Raw genomic sequence first — 15,170 nt, 5'->3', positions numbered from 1 at the left:
TGGATAAAACATAAAGAGTGCTTTCTCACCCTGTAAGGATCATTGTCTAATTGCTCACAGCCAAACAAAATGCAAAGGAAGATACAGATGTATCACTCCGAGGCGGAGAAAGGCCTTTAAAACCATGGCTTTTTTGTTCAGAGGCATTTTCCAACCCCTGCGCCCTCCCTCTATTTCTGAAATGCCAAAGGCATCCAGTTGACAGCTCCTCACAAGCTTTGAAATTGTTCTCCTTTTCCCAAATTTGGACTTAAGTAGAATGGCACTATTGTCCGCGTGTTCAGCGAACTTGGGAGAAATTAATGTATCTTTCCTGGCAGCTTAACAGTCCCATAAATGGATGCAGTTGGAATTCTTCATCTTGCGAGACAAGATTTGGCCTTTTCCCACCTTTTTCACAGCCCCTGGATGTACCGTATGATCTGTTTATCAGACTTAAACTGTGGGTCCCTTCAGTGGAGGTGTCAAGATATCTTAAATGGAGTTGGCATGTGAAAATCTGTGGCAGCTATACGCTCTCATCCTGTGTGTGTGTGTGTGTGTGTGTGTGTGTGTGTGTGTGTGTGTGTGTGTGTGTGTGTGTGTGGACAGGATGGGCTGCAGCAGCTGGGAATGCACAATGACCCCCCGATGGGAGGAGCTATCGGAGGGGGGGTCAGCAAAAGTGAGGTCAAAAGAAAGGCCGGACCAGTCCAGAAGTCAGTGTCAAGAGGTGAAGCGCGTCTGACCCTGAAGCTGTGTTACTGATTTTGGAGCGCACCAAAAACATGAAAGCAGAAGGGCATTTTTGCTGTTGAAATCTGTAACTGACACATATTTTGCAAACTTTTTCTCGTTTTTAAGTTTGTGGATTGCTCTTTCGTCCTGAATTATCTTTAAAGGCCTTTTCCATTTCTCCGAGACGTTCCGATGTCCAGTTGTGAGGACGTTTTGATCGTACTCCAAAAAAAAAAAAAAAATTCACATGCACGCCTTGGAACAGCCAAGAATTGGTAATATCTAAACATATTTAGCAGTGGTAAACACCCGTCACTACTTCAGCGTCTTCTGTCTCTAATCCTCTGTGCGAGTGCTGCCAACTCTCTGTGTGTAACACAAGCTGCTGTGGTGAACTCGCAGTTGTTTAACACAGTTTTTTTTTTCTCTCTCTCTCTCTGTGCGGAGTTCGAGACGACCACCCGAGGCCTCTTAACCGCACCGCATGTTGCTCCCAACCAGAACGGTAAGCTGAGGATGACCTTTAATGTTCCTCTCTCCCTCTCCTCTCATTTACCCAGCATGGGCATGACGCGCCCGCGTAGTTGATCGTGGCTCCTGGCTGGTGAGGACGGCAGGGCACAGCTGCAGGACTGGATTTCAACCATTCTGCAGTGGAAAAAGTCATCATGCTCTCCACTGGACAGATGATCAACTGCAGGCATCGTTGGCGGTGGAGCGGGCACTCGCTTGGCTGTGTAGAGTAGTATGCTGAAGTAATATCACTTGGCGTAATATCATGTATCACTTAGTGAGCAGCCACACCTCTGTCAGATCCATTCATCTGTCTGTTCAACTGGATGTACGCCCACTGAAACATCAACGTTTTTTTGTGACCTTGCTTACCGTATACAAGACATGTATGCTTTCAGCAACAAACAACTGTTATGCATCCTTTTCCAGTATACTGTTGTATTGTGGATGAGCTGGGCTGTTTTCATTCATGTCCTCTCCAAACAGAGGTATAAAAACAGTTTTGGATTGAAGCAGTAGTTTAACAAGGCAGAAAGCAGCCAATGCAATTTTGATACAACATTGTATATACACATTTGAGAATGAACTTAAAAGTCACATTAGGAGGGTAGAACCTTGTAATCTAAAGGCAACAGAAAAAAAAATACTCGATCGAGTCTGTAACCTGACTACACCACAGGATTGTCAATCAAACAGACACGCCCCCAAAAACACGTCTTTTTGAGCCTTATTTTCTAATTAATGACGGGATTATTTTTAGAAGGACCGCCACAAAACTCATAAGAAGGAGCGACTTTAGCGAACAACACCAAAATAACTTGGAGAAAAAAATGTATTGACTTTGTATTTAATGAAACAAGTTAAATGGGAGTCTATGGATCTGTAGGCTTTTTGGAGCCAACCTCTAGTGGCACTCGGTGGTATTGGAGCTCCTCATCGGCCTCATTTTTCAGACCTGGAAGTTGCGTCCACTTTTATTTACAGTCTAGGAATTTAACTGGCAGCTAGAATTATTGTGAGTTTGCTTTTCATTAATAACAATACATAAATCAACAAATGTGTACAGGACCTGAAGGAAAGAAAAGCTGCTCCGTAACAATTCCTTGACTGCTGCATACAGCTTGTGCACATTTATTCTGTTTATGTAGCAGCAATATGTGCAGGAATGTAAATGGCAGAAAGGGCTCCCAACCGGACAGCGTAGCTGAGTGGTCTGAGAGCATCCTGGAGTGAACCAGATCTGTGCAGACACACAGTCACAGCTGCAGCAAAGGAAATAAATCTCATTGTCTTCTTGTCCTTAGAAGGTCTTCAGACGAGGAACTGTCGTATAAGGATTTGCCTGTATGAGGGAAGTGGTGCTGCACTGTTTATTAGGTGCAGTTTATTAGCAATGACTCGCTGATGTCCTGGCTCCTGTTGTGCAGTGGGCACAACAGGAGCCAGCATGGCAGCCCAGTGCCCCCTGTCTGCTATTCGGCAAACAAAGAGCTGCTATGTGTCACATACTCGGTTAAACTTTTACACCGATCCAAAATCCCACTGCGCTTATATCTGCCAAAACAAGCCCGACCAATACCCTCCCACCTTGAAAATTTGTATCATACCATCATCACCCCACTGTTGTTATTGAAGGATTCTGCGGAGCCTTCGACGAGCATGCCAGCGTGCAATCATTTCGGCTGACCTGGTCGTCACAGTTTGACGAAGCAGCTGTGATGTAATGAAGATTTACGACATTTGTCTTCGTCTGCAGACCAGAATCCTGTGGAAGGAGCTGCTATGAGCTTCAGGGGCAGGAAGAGGCTGTAAGAGCTTTTTTGGAAAATGCTCTCTGGAGGAACTGCAGGGATGAGGGAGGGAAATAAAAAGCATCTGGCTGGCTGAAGATGGCTCGTGAATTTGGTGAATTTAGAAGCGGTGGGGGGGGCGCTGCAAAGCAAGGATGAAAATAGTGAGGGAGAATAAGAGGGCAACAGAATATGAGGCAGATAGAGAAGACAGACAGCATGAAGCATGCAGTGGGGATGAAAATAACTGACAATGTCACAAATGAGAGGATGTAAGTATCCAATTGTAAGAGGTGACATGAGAGAGCACAAGTCACTGTCAGTCCACTGTATCTCGTCACGGACTATGTTAGGCGCTCTTTGTTGCAGCACGTATGTGTGAACGAGAACACTGTAGCCTTTGTTTGACGCTGCGGTTTCCGACCAGTTCAGCCAAATACTGTAGCTACTGTAGGCAGGCCATAACCGGGCCTGTAGCACACAGCAAGACTGCTGCTTCACAGCTGACAAGTTGTGATTTAGGGAAACGGTGGGCTGCTTTTGTTGTCTGAACTTTTCTGACAGCCAACTCATCACATAGATGAGTTAAAAGGGGAGAAACTGAGAGCAGAGGATGTCAGTATAGGCAGGGCACACATGAGGAAAGGAGGGAGATAACACACCAGGAAAGTGCAATCAAAGCATGGCATATAGGAGGAAACAAGATTTAAAAAAAAAATATGTAAAGACAAACACAGAGGTTTAATTTAAAGAGCTAACTGAGCTTGAGTTACCTGGTCTATCATTAGAGCAGTAATGAGGAGCAGACAAGGCAGCAGCTCGCCCCAACAAGAAACACTGCTTTCCTACAAAGGTTAACATTGTTTCCAAGTCCTGAGTAGGAAGATATATGGTGCCAAGAGACATTAACGTATGCAATTAAAATGTCTCAGTTCCCTACTTGGAATGACGTGATTCATCTTTGCTTGTAGGAAATCCACACAAGCTCCTCCTGCAAGAGCAATGACTCTTGTTTTGCTGATTGTTGTTCCTTTTCAGGTGGCTATATAAAGGAAAATGGAACTTTTAGTGTTTCCTGATATAATTTGATTTTACAATCTTTCAGTCGAGTTAGATCACAGCTATAATATGGTTATAATTTCAATTATCTCATGACGTTGTTTGATCACTAACTCGTGGCCTGGCCTCGCTGTTGCTGCTCAATACAAGTTTAAAAAAACACAAGAAAAAACAAGAAAAAAAGAAAGTTTGCTTCTTAAAATCGAATTTCCTGTCTCTAAAGCCTGTGCCTTGCAAATTCCTCAACTGTGCACATGAAATGAAAGAGAGGAAGTCAACGGGTTTCCTGGGCTACGCTGTATATCCTCACACACTGCATATGGTGCTTACACTTCTTTCCTTTACGCATGCACAGTTATACATTAACATTATGTTTCCTGAATTGCAGGTGAAGCTACAGTTCAGCTTTAGAAAACTTAGCCAAAGCATGATTGGATTTCAGTGGCGTGCTGAATACTGATCATTATGTACACCAGTGTTTAATTTTAGGTTAAATAACAAATACAATTTAACTGCAAGTCAATTTGTTTTTACGACTTCACTATCGTTCTTTCTCTTTTTCACTGATTTCTGTTTCTTCTGTTGTCCTTATAACCATCTGCAGCCTCTTGTAGTTGAATAACACCGTGTGTTTGCTGCTCTCTTTTGGTTCGAGGCATCAAAAAGTGAAATGATGTCCCCTTTTGGCTTGACAGCACACCGATTATAATAGAACCTGCAGTTGATTCAGAGAGACTTGAACTCATTTACACGTTCAGTATCATTGATGAAGTAATTAAGGTTAAACCGCAATACCGTCTGTACTAGGACTGTCATTTCGGTCTGAATATCTGATAAAACCCGATGACACAAAGGATCTCGAACCAGTTTTCACTTCATCTTCTCTGCTTGCATGCTGTTCAGTGTAGGAGCTCAACAAACTGCAACAATTTAAAATCAAAACAAAATTCTTAAAGGAATAGTTTGACATCATAAGTGGTGTGCATATTCACTTTCTTGCTCATTCTCATTCAATAGTTATCACTTTTTAACGTGTTTGTTAATTTCAGGCAAAAACTGTATGAGATGTTCGGCTATTCCTTTAAATAGAAACATGATTATATTTGAGGGACAGGCTCTGTTTCCTGCTGCCAATAGAACTATTATTGTTATGAGGTATCAGGTATCTGGAAGCCTGGTCTAATTGAAAATAAAATTGAGATTTGATCTTCAAAAGCACAGTTCAAATTACAGACTGCTGCACGTACTGTACGATGAAAACTCCACAACATTCCACTTTGTGTTGTCTCTGTTTCATAAGTGATTTTATATTATTAAACATTAAGCTGTTGTAATGCATTAGACTGTGTTTTCTGATGATGTGTCACAAGACTGCAAAATAAGTTGGTGGAATTTTTTTTTAATTTTATTTTATTTATTTGAAACCGCAGACAGAGGAATGGAAAGTTCAAAAGCGGGTTGCAGCCAAATCTGCCTAATGTGCGTGTTTGTGTTATAAATGAGAGGGAGAGCGAGAGTGGGCTGCTATTTTCTGGACATGCTAAAGAGGAAGGTCCTGCCCTTTTGACCTGACATATACTCACATCTGTCAGCGCTGCAGACACACCCAGTCACTTTAGACTCCACAGTTTCCAGTTAAAAGTCAATATTGCATCTGCTAATTTCATTAGAGTGACTAATTTCTCCACCTAATATGAGAGACGTAATGTATTCTACCCCAAATTCTGTCAAAGCTGGCTCTTTTTCCTCCAATGTTGATGGCTCTAGGAATGCCACTGGCCTTTATTGGTGCCAATTCTGGTAACACCCAAAGCATGCGAAACATGCCAGGCCGGGTGGGCTTGCCGTTTATAAATACACCCCTCTAAACATGTCCAAAATTCACAGTGTGGTTTTTAAAAGCCCCCGAGGTTCACCGCTTAAATCATGTAAAATGGAGGTGCACGTGTATTTTGCATGTATCATGTAAAATGGAGGTGCACGTGTATTTTGCATGTATCATGCAAAATGTATGTGCATGTGACAGGGCAACCAGTCAACAAGATATCGGGGAGGTCGCTGCCGAAGTAAGAGACACCGTGATTTACGCAGCCTGCTCGTGTATTTACAGCCAGTGAAAAGCTATCCTGGATTTATGCAAATGTGCCTCACGTGTAGACACATCATTCAGTGCCTGTACAGAATGTGTTTTTGCAGTCATAGATAACATCTACACCTCAGTTGGAACAACTGAATCAATTCAAAGAGTTGGTTCAGAGTGCTGACATGCTGTATGCAGTCATGTTCTTTTTTTAGCTTACTCTTATTTCTTATTTGGTTTAGCACTTGGAGTTACATTTATATGACTATAGAAAATAAGTTGATTAAAAAGGTTATATTCAGCCTTGTCTTTCGTCCTGTTCAGGGAAACCATCACAGAACAACTGCACTGTGCAGAATGTGGGACAAAATCCACAGTTATCGTCATATAATTTTGCCTTTGTGTGTCACCGACCAGGACTCAAATTAGCGTCACTGAAACTTTGTAGGGCAGGAAATGGGAGAATTATTCCTAAATATTGCTCTTGTATTAACAGAAGGAATAAATACGGGGACTGGTAACTCACATCTTTACATCCGGCGGTTCTGAGATAATGTCAGATGCTTTGGAAACGGCATGACAGGAGGTGAATTTCTTCCATTAGCCTCAGGGCAGTGGAGATTGTCAGCTAAATAGTTATCCAAACCAAGAAGCTGGTTGGTTTGCCTTTTTTTTTTTTTTTTTTTTTTTTTTCTGAAATGATTCATGCAGTGTTTATAGAAACAAAAAAATATCCCTCAAAATTTTCTCTACTTTTTTGAGCCCATGTGAAAGAAATTGTATCCAGATGTATTTGGTTTTTCCCTTTTTGAGCTGGATGATACATATAGTGCCCGTGTAAATAAACCCTTTACCTAAAGTGGAGGTGCGGGATCCCGCTGTGTGTGGTCCTCATGCAAACGTCTTCACCATTTGCATGCTTGACAAAAAAGTTCCTGGAAATGAGAAGGATTGAGGTTAATCAGAATTCCTCAGTGGTTTAAAAAACTTCTGTATCACACATTATTCGGTAATCATTCAAATACTGACATGCATAAGTGTTACCATCAGGAGACTTGTAACCACTTTTAAGGCAGCACCATTGACTGTACTGCTTCCAGACTTCCAAGGACTTTGCCATCAGTCGTTTCTTGCAGGTCCAACTCCACAGCAAAGGCCTCACTCAGGCTTTTTTTTAAAGTTTATATTCTGCACCAACTCTCTAGTGTCTAAATCTAACTAACTGTTGCTGCTCACTTAGGAGGTTGCACCAGTATTAGGGCAAACCGTGCAAACTGCTGGTGATGCGTGGCTGTAGAGGCCAGCCTGAGGTTTGCGAATGGCTGGCTTAATGGCTCGTTAATCTGCTGGTGGCTATGGCCACTGTCAGTCGACACGGGCCTGCTCGGTTTGCTGAGTAAATGTTCAAGCCTATAAATGGTCAGAAATGCTCCCTTCTTCCTAAATTTCAAGATACATAGTAAAGGCAGCATCCTGTTTAGAAGGAGGAGAATAAAAAAAAATAAAAAAAAAAAGTGCCCATAAAATGAAATTCAGACCTTGTCATCTACTCACATCCTTCTCCTTTAGATGAAATGGCTTTTGGAGTAAATCCAGTGATTCAGCACTGCATCCAACAGGAAATCCCTCTGAGTAGCAATGAGGACCAAATTCTCAGGCAGAGCTCCAGGAAGCAGATGTATAATATTAACTAGTGAGACTGAGGAATTGCAATATGGCTTTCACTTACTCTTTCATGTCTGTAGTGTATAGTTCACAATGGTGAAATGGAGATAGCGGCCTTTTAAACTATTATCATAGAAATTTGATTTACAGTACTTGACCTTTCATTTGAATCTTTATTCTGGCGACAGTCTGTCTCGCATATCACTTTCAGTCCTTGTAAAACAGATTAGGCCATTTTACTGTCTCGTCTCATTTGTGGTTTGGCAGATAATTAGTCCCATCTGAACATTTATGCTTTTTATGTGATAATGTTCTACCAGAATGATGATTAAATCACCGCTCAGCTTTTTCAGCACAGGGAAATTCGAAAGCATTTTTGAAACAATGTTGTATCTCAGCAGTCATGAGTCGGCATTAATTAACAAATCAGGAACACTGGCAAGGCCATCACATCAAGCTCCTTTGCGTTGGAATAGGTCCAACTTCAGGAATACATCCCTCCAAATCCAGGAGCTGTGACCATAGGAACACCTCCTTGGGATATGTTCAACACACACACACACACATATCTGGCAAAATATGAACACAAGAGGGAAAAGGGAGGTGCAGATGATGGAGTAGTGAAGTATCCGTCCAGTCCATTTTCTCCTCTGTCTTTTGTCGTGAAATCCCTCACGACCCCACCCCAGCTTTTTTCATTCAGAGAGAGAATTTGCAGGGAACGCCTTTTCTGGAAAACATCTCGGCCTCTTCTCTGCCACCTCCTCCCGTTGCAATGATGGAGCCAGCCGTATGCTCCCCCTCCAACCACCACCACCACCACCCAGGGTCCTTCCTCCTCCAAGCCTTCTCACGGGGAAGGAAGCTCACCCTCTCCACCCTGTAAGAGGTTAAATCCCAGAGGGTTGAAGAAAAGGGTGTCGGCCTGGACTCTTCAACTGACAGCAGGAAACACTCGGAGGAAACCGAGAGGAATTGTGCGTCTGTTTTTCAGTAACAGACAGGATGTGAGTGGCGTTGGGAAGCTATGGCATGTCAGGACTCTGCAACCTTTCATTCTGTGTGCGTTGTGTAATCAGTTATCTCTTTTACTATGACTTTCTTTCTCCTTTAGCATAGCATTGTATTTTATAAAGTCACTGATCCTAAAGTTAAGCCCTCCCAAAAAGAAAAAGAAAAAAAAAAAAATCACTCCAAAACAAAACTTACGACTACGAACAATACATTACATTTGAAGCCCAGAGGAAGTACTTCCTTTCCTCAAATTCCCTGTAAACGTGTTAGACACAATAGACTTTACACTGTAATGTTTATTTAAACAGAGGCTACATCCAGCTTTTATATTCGGCATGCCGGCACGCACCACAACACCAAGTGCCATTATTTTAATCACATCGAGCACTACCCGACGCATTCCGAAGCAGACCAGGATTCAAGGCCGCAGAAGTCAAATGCTTCCTATGCTCTTTGGAGTTAGTCAAAGCAAAGAAGCTGTCAGCTTCTCTGTCACCTCCTTGGCACAAGTTGACTCGATAGCAAGACATAATTGCTGTTAAAACATTGAATCATGTTTGTTAGTTTGAAATGAGCTTTATATCAATAGAAGAGATGTATGGGCAGATATCTGGTTGATTACTAAAATGAATGACACAGATTGGATGTCTGTAATTATTGATGATTTTTCTTTAAAACATGAAAATGTTAAGCATCAGCTCAATCCTGTTATTAAAAGAATGCAGAAAAAATAAAAACTGGAAGGTTAATTGTGCCACCTGGACAAACTTGCACCGAGGTTGAAAATATCCTCGCCTAGTTTTTTTTTGTTTTGGTTTGAGGGTTCCCAGAGCTTGAAGCCTGCTCAAGAGAACCGGGGGGGGGGGGGGGGGGGGAAGCTTCATCCAAGCACTCAAACCTACACAAGGGGCCCATTTCCGAACTTCTGTTATTCCAGAGTGCTCCATTGAAAGCCCTTAATGTGCGGCTGTTATCCCTTCACTTAAATGTGCTCTGCTCAGCTAAAAATGACTGGTATTGAAAAAACAACAACAACAAAAAAAAAAACACCTGCCAGACTCATTAATTATAATTTATGAGTACTAGACTTTGGACCTGGGCTTGATGGGTAATTTATACAGCTTTCAAAATCAACACGAAAGCTGAACAGAAATGTTTCAGTGTCAAATATTTGTAGTGTTGAAATAATGAAACATTTTGCCAAGCAAAAGGGACAACTGCAGCTGTGTTCCCCACTGTAAAGCATCATAAGACATTGTTTGCATGTCCTTTGTACTAAGCTCAATCACAACTCACAGACATTAAGGGGCTGGCTTCATTATGCACCCATCTTGGTTTGTTTGACCCCGCTCTCATTTGAAAAGATTAATTGACTGGCTCAGACTAGCTCAGCTTGACTCAAACTAAATATTTAGGTGTTTGAGGTACATGTGGAAAGCTGCAGACCCCTCAGTGACAGTTTGTTTTTCTCAGCGTTCACATATAGAACAGTAGAGAAAACATTGCATGTGCAGGAAAGAACAGCATGAGCCAAAGATGAATGACCAAAACTTAATGAAGTCCAGTTATTCAAGCTTGTACATCCTATGCGTTATATATATTTTTTTCTACTGCTTTGTATGTACATCATGTAAGGTATACACAACTCCCATTCCCCCTGCTTGCTTGTGCATAACATTTTGTCTCATTAATGAATGAAATGGTGGATTACAAGGAACAGATGTCTGTTTAGACTAAACAATGGAGGAGAAGGTTGTAAGTAAGTCCGGAAACATTTTCAATGTTTGTTCAAAGGTACATTTAAGGGATGCTGCATTGAAGGACTCCACGTAAGAGCTCCTTCACTCAAGAAACGTTGTGATCCTAACCCTCTGAAATTATAACACACCAAGTCCCAAATTCACGTTAAATTCAACTTTTAACATGTATATTTTAAAAAGAGAAACTCACAAAATGTGCTGATGCATATAATGACAACTACACTGTATTTACTGTTTGTAAAATATTTGAAAAAAAGGACCATTTAAAGAATTTTAAATTGGTTTATGTCATCAACTGATAATCCATGCAAAATCTACAGTAAGTATCAAATGTGTACAAAATTCCATTGAACTACAGATATGAATAGTAGAATTTATATCAAACATTTCACAGCATCATCATTTTTTTTCCCCATTAAACAGCTCGTGGTTGCTGTGAAATTCTTCGCAGCTGTTTCATATTACACGTGTGACTGCTTATGGAAAAATATTATGGTGTAAACAGTATGTATGTGTACACATATTTCTGCCAAGAAATGCGATGTGTGGATTATTACAGGAAAAACCCAATCATTCAAAATGACTTCATCTCACATTGAAACAGTTACCTCATAATAAGTGGCTGAGGTGGGAAAAAAAATAAAATAAAAAAAAGGCTTTTATTTGCACGTCAACTATTTTGCTCCAAGAAAAGCAGAAACGGTCATTTGAGAAAATAACTTCAGGAATGCCAACACAATTAAAAACTGTTGCAGCGGTTTGTTCTCCACCGTGAGAACGTGGCTGTTTTCACGAGGACTTTCCAGGTCATGTAAAGTTAGCACAGCGAAGATTTGTGAGAATTATGGTGATGTCGGAATAACAGCTGAAACAATAATCTTCCAAACAGTCATTTCTGACGCTTTTATAGGTTAATTACAGTGATCACACCAAGGAAGTTTAATGTTTCAGCAGTCAAAAAGGTGAAACACCGGGTTCAGACAAAACAGGTCAAAATTAATTATTAATCTGTGTGCTATAGCTGGAGTACACGAACCACTGGCTCCATCTACTGGATATAAATAGACAGTGTGAATACAATTTACAAAATACAAAGCAGCAAAAGTGAGGCAAACTGCATTTATTTATTTTTTTATTCAAACTTTTAACATTTCAAAGAAATCAAAATGCAGAAAACTTAAAGAGCAATATATTAAAAAATGTCAATATCTACTTAATGTTGTCATAATAGTTTTCTAATAGTGCCTGTTGGCACTTAAGACGACAGTATGTCGTCTAAAATATGAAGAAAAAGCCATACGCCGTACTATTGTATGTCGTCCAAAACGTCATACTATAGTATGACTTTTTCTTCATCCAAAAAAACCCACAAAACCCTCATAGTATGACGGGTTTTTTGGCCAAAAAAAATTAAAAACACTGTGGTCTTAAGTGTTTTAATGTCATTGTCTATGTCATTGTAGTATGTCGTCTAAAACGTCATACTATAGTATGACTTTTTCTTCATCCAAAAAAAAAATCACCAAAAAGTCATACTATAGTATGACGTTTTTTTTCCCTGCCAAAAAAAAATTAAAATACTTAAGACTACTTCAAAAAAGTAATCTTAGAACATGTCGTCCAAAATGTGAAAAACAGTTCATAACCCTAACCCTTACCCTGCAGATCCTCGTGGTAGTAGCAAATATTCAGACGAGACCTTTGAAAGCCGAAGTGGAGAAGGGTTCCATGTGAGCATCAGTTAAACTTATGGTCCAAAATGTGAAAAAAAAAAAAAGCCATGTCGCCCGAAATGTGATAAAAAAAAAGTCATAAAAATAGTATGTCGTCTGAAATATCACAAAAGCGGCAAGCCATAGGAACATGCAAATTCCACATAGAATGTACCAGGCTGGTATTGAACCCAGGACCTTTAGACTGAGATGACAACACTGACAACTGCACCATTGTGTTGCCTAACATAACTTGAATGGAAGTCATACTTGTACCATGTCATCAGAAATAGCACAAACAAGTCATACTTCTTTAATGTCGTCCAAAATGTGAAAAAAGTCAATCGAAAATTACTTTTTTTTTCATAAGTAATAACCTAAAAGTAAAATATGTCATCCTTAATATGGATGACTAACTTATGCATGTTATCATGCATGTAATCCATAATGTAAAAGAAATGTCATGCATGTGATCATGCATGTTGTCGTAAATGTAACAAAGAGTCGCACTCCAAGCAAGAACGTACAATCCTCCACAGACAGAGTTCCAAGCCCCCTCATCGAACCAAGTACTTCCTGATTGTGAGATGACAACGCCAACAACTGCAAAGTTGTGCTGCCTTTATTGCATTGTTTGTCTGACTTATAAAACTTATATAACTTTTAAACATTTTAAGGAAGATAGCACTGCACAATGGTGCAGTTGAAGATGCTAACATTGTTGCTTCCCAGTCAGAAGGTTCCAGGTTTGATTCTTGGCTTTTAATCAAGGATGTTAATGTCATCCTTTCCAGGGAGAGTCTTGAACCTGGAACCTTCTGACTGGAAGGCAATGATGCTAACCACTACACCATGGATTGATCTTCCATGGTTCCATGCCAGCGTTGTCATCTCACAATCAGGACATTCTGGGTTCGATGGGGATAGGATTGCATGCCCTTGCTTGAATATTTTTTCTTTTACATTAAGGACTACATGAATAAGATAGTTGTCCATATTGTGGATGACAAACTTTACGTTTAAGTTATTAGTTTTGCAGGAACATGCAAAATCCATGTGGAAAGCCCCGGGCAGGAATCAAACCTGGTACCTTCAGACTGCAAGACGACAATGCTGACAGCTGCGCCACTGTGGTGGCTTCCATAAAATGGACGAAAGTCATACTTATCGAATGTCGTCAGAAATAGCACAAAAATATTCATCCTATGGCATTTCGTCCAAAATATGACTATTTTTTTTTCACAATTTAACCCTAACCATAACCCCTAACCCTAACCCTGCAGATTTTGGTGGAAGTAGCAAATATTCAAACGAGAATTTTGAAAGCCGAAGTGGAGAATAGTTTCATGTGAACATCAGTTGAACTTATGCTCCAAAATGTGATAAAAAAAAAGTCATAAAATAAAATATCGTCCGAAATATCATAAAAAAGGCACAGCATAGGAACACGCAAATTCCACCTAGAAAGTACCAGGCTGGTATCGAACCCAGGACCTTTAGACTGAGATGTATGATGGGTTTTTTTGGCCCAATTTTTTTTTTAAATACTTAAAACTACAGTACGTTGTCTAAAATATGAAGAAAAAGCCATACCACACTATGTCGTCCAAAACGTCATACTATAGTATGACTTTATCTTCATCCAAAAAAATCCCCAAAAAGTCATACTATAGTATGACGTTTTTTTTTTTTTGTCCAAAAAAATTAAAAATACTTCAGACTACAGTATGTCATCCAAAATATCATACTATAGTATGACTTTTTCTTCATCTAAAAAAAAAATCACCAAAAAGTCATACGTCGTATGACGTTTTTTTTTTCGGCCAAAAAAAAATTAAAAAATACTTCAGACTACAGTCAAGGGCAAGAATCAAATCTGGAACCTTGCGACTGGGAGGCATCAACGCTAACCACTGCACCACAGTGCTTTTAGCAATAAATTGTTTAAAAGTCATACAAACATGCAATAAAGGCAGCACAATTTTTGCAGTTGCTGGCGTTGTCATCTCACAATCAGGAAGTACTCGGTTCGATGAGGGGGCTTGGAACTCTGTCTGTGGAGGATTGCATTTTCTTGCCTGGTTTTTGAACATGAGAACGCCTCCAAAAATGCAGTTCTTCTCGGAGGAGAATAATAATAATAATAATAATAATAATAATAACAACAATAATAATCATTCGAAGAACAATAGGGCTTTCGCACCGTTCGGTGCTCGGGCCCTAAAAAGACAAACCCCCTTACCTGTAAGTTTGATGTGCAGAAAAATATTCCAGGAATTGAACTTGCATTTACGTAGAAATAACACTAGAGGGCAATAGTAGCACATCTATCCGTGAGCACATAAACATGTTTATTTTTTTTTTTTTCCTTCCAAAATATTGGTCATCTTTTCTCATTGTATAGGACAGCATAACGGAGAGCTTACCAAGCAGAAAGAGAAAGATATCCGTTTGAATTAAACTTGCAATAATCCCGCCACTGGACTTTCAGCACAGCAGTAGAGGAAACATTCAGGTCATCAAAACTTTTAGGAGAGGATCCAAAACAAAACTGCTTATTCCAACACTTCAGGCTCCCGTTTTGAAGTCCCGAGAGCACGATCCTCTTTATGACTCCGGACGGCTCGACGCGCCCGACGTGAGACACGCGTGAGGCACGCAAGTTAAGTCTGGGAGTAATGGGAGATGACACTGCACAGTATTACATATCCAGATGCGCCATCAACTGCAGAAACTGGATTTATGCTTCGGAAAAAAGAAAGAAAGCAGAATGTATTCCGTCTGCGTTGTTCATTTACTTCGCTCTTTATTAATTAGGACACTATTGAAAGTGTGTGTTTCTTCACCTTCTTCAGTCACA

The sequence above is a fragment of the Embiotoca jacksoni genome, unplaced genomic scaffold (genome assembly GCF_022577435.1).
Source record: "Embiotoca jacksoni isolate LCO1_2020_lvr unplaced genomic scaffold, fEmbJac1.0.p SCAF_26, whole genome shotgun sequence".
Taxonomy (NCBI): Eukaryota; Metazoa; Chordata; class Actinopteri; family Embiotocidae; genus Embiotoca; species Embiotoca jacksoni.
This window is presented reverse-complemented; position numbering follows the sequence as displayed.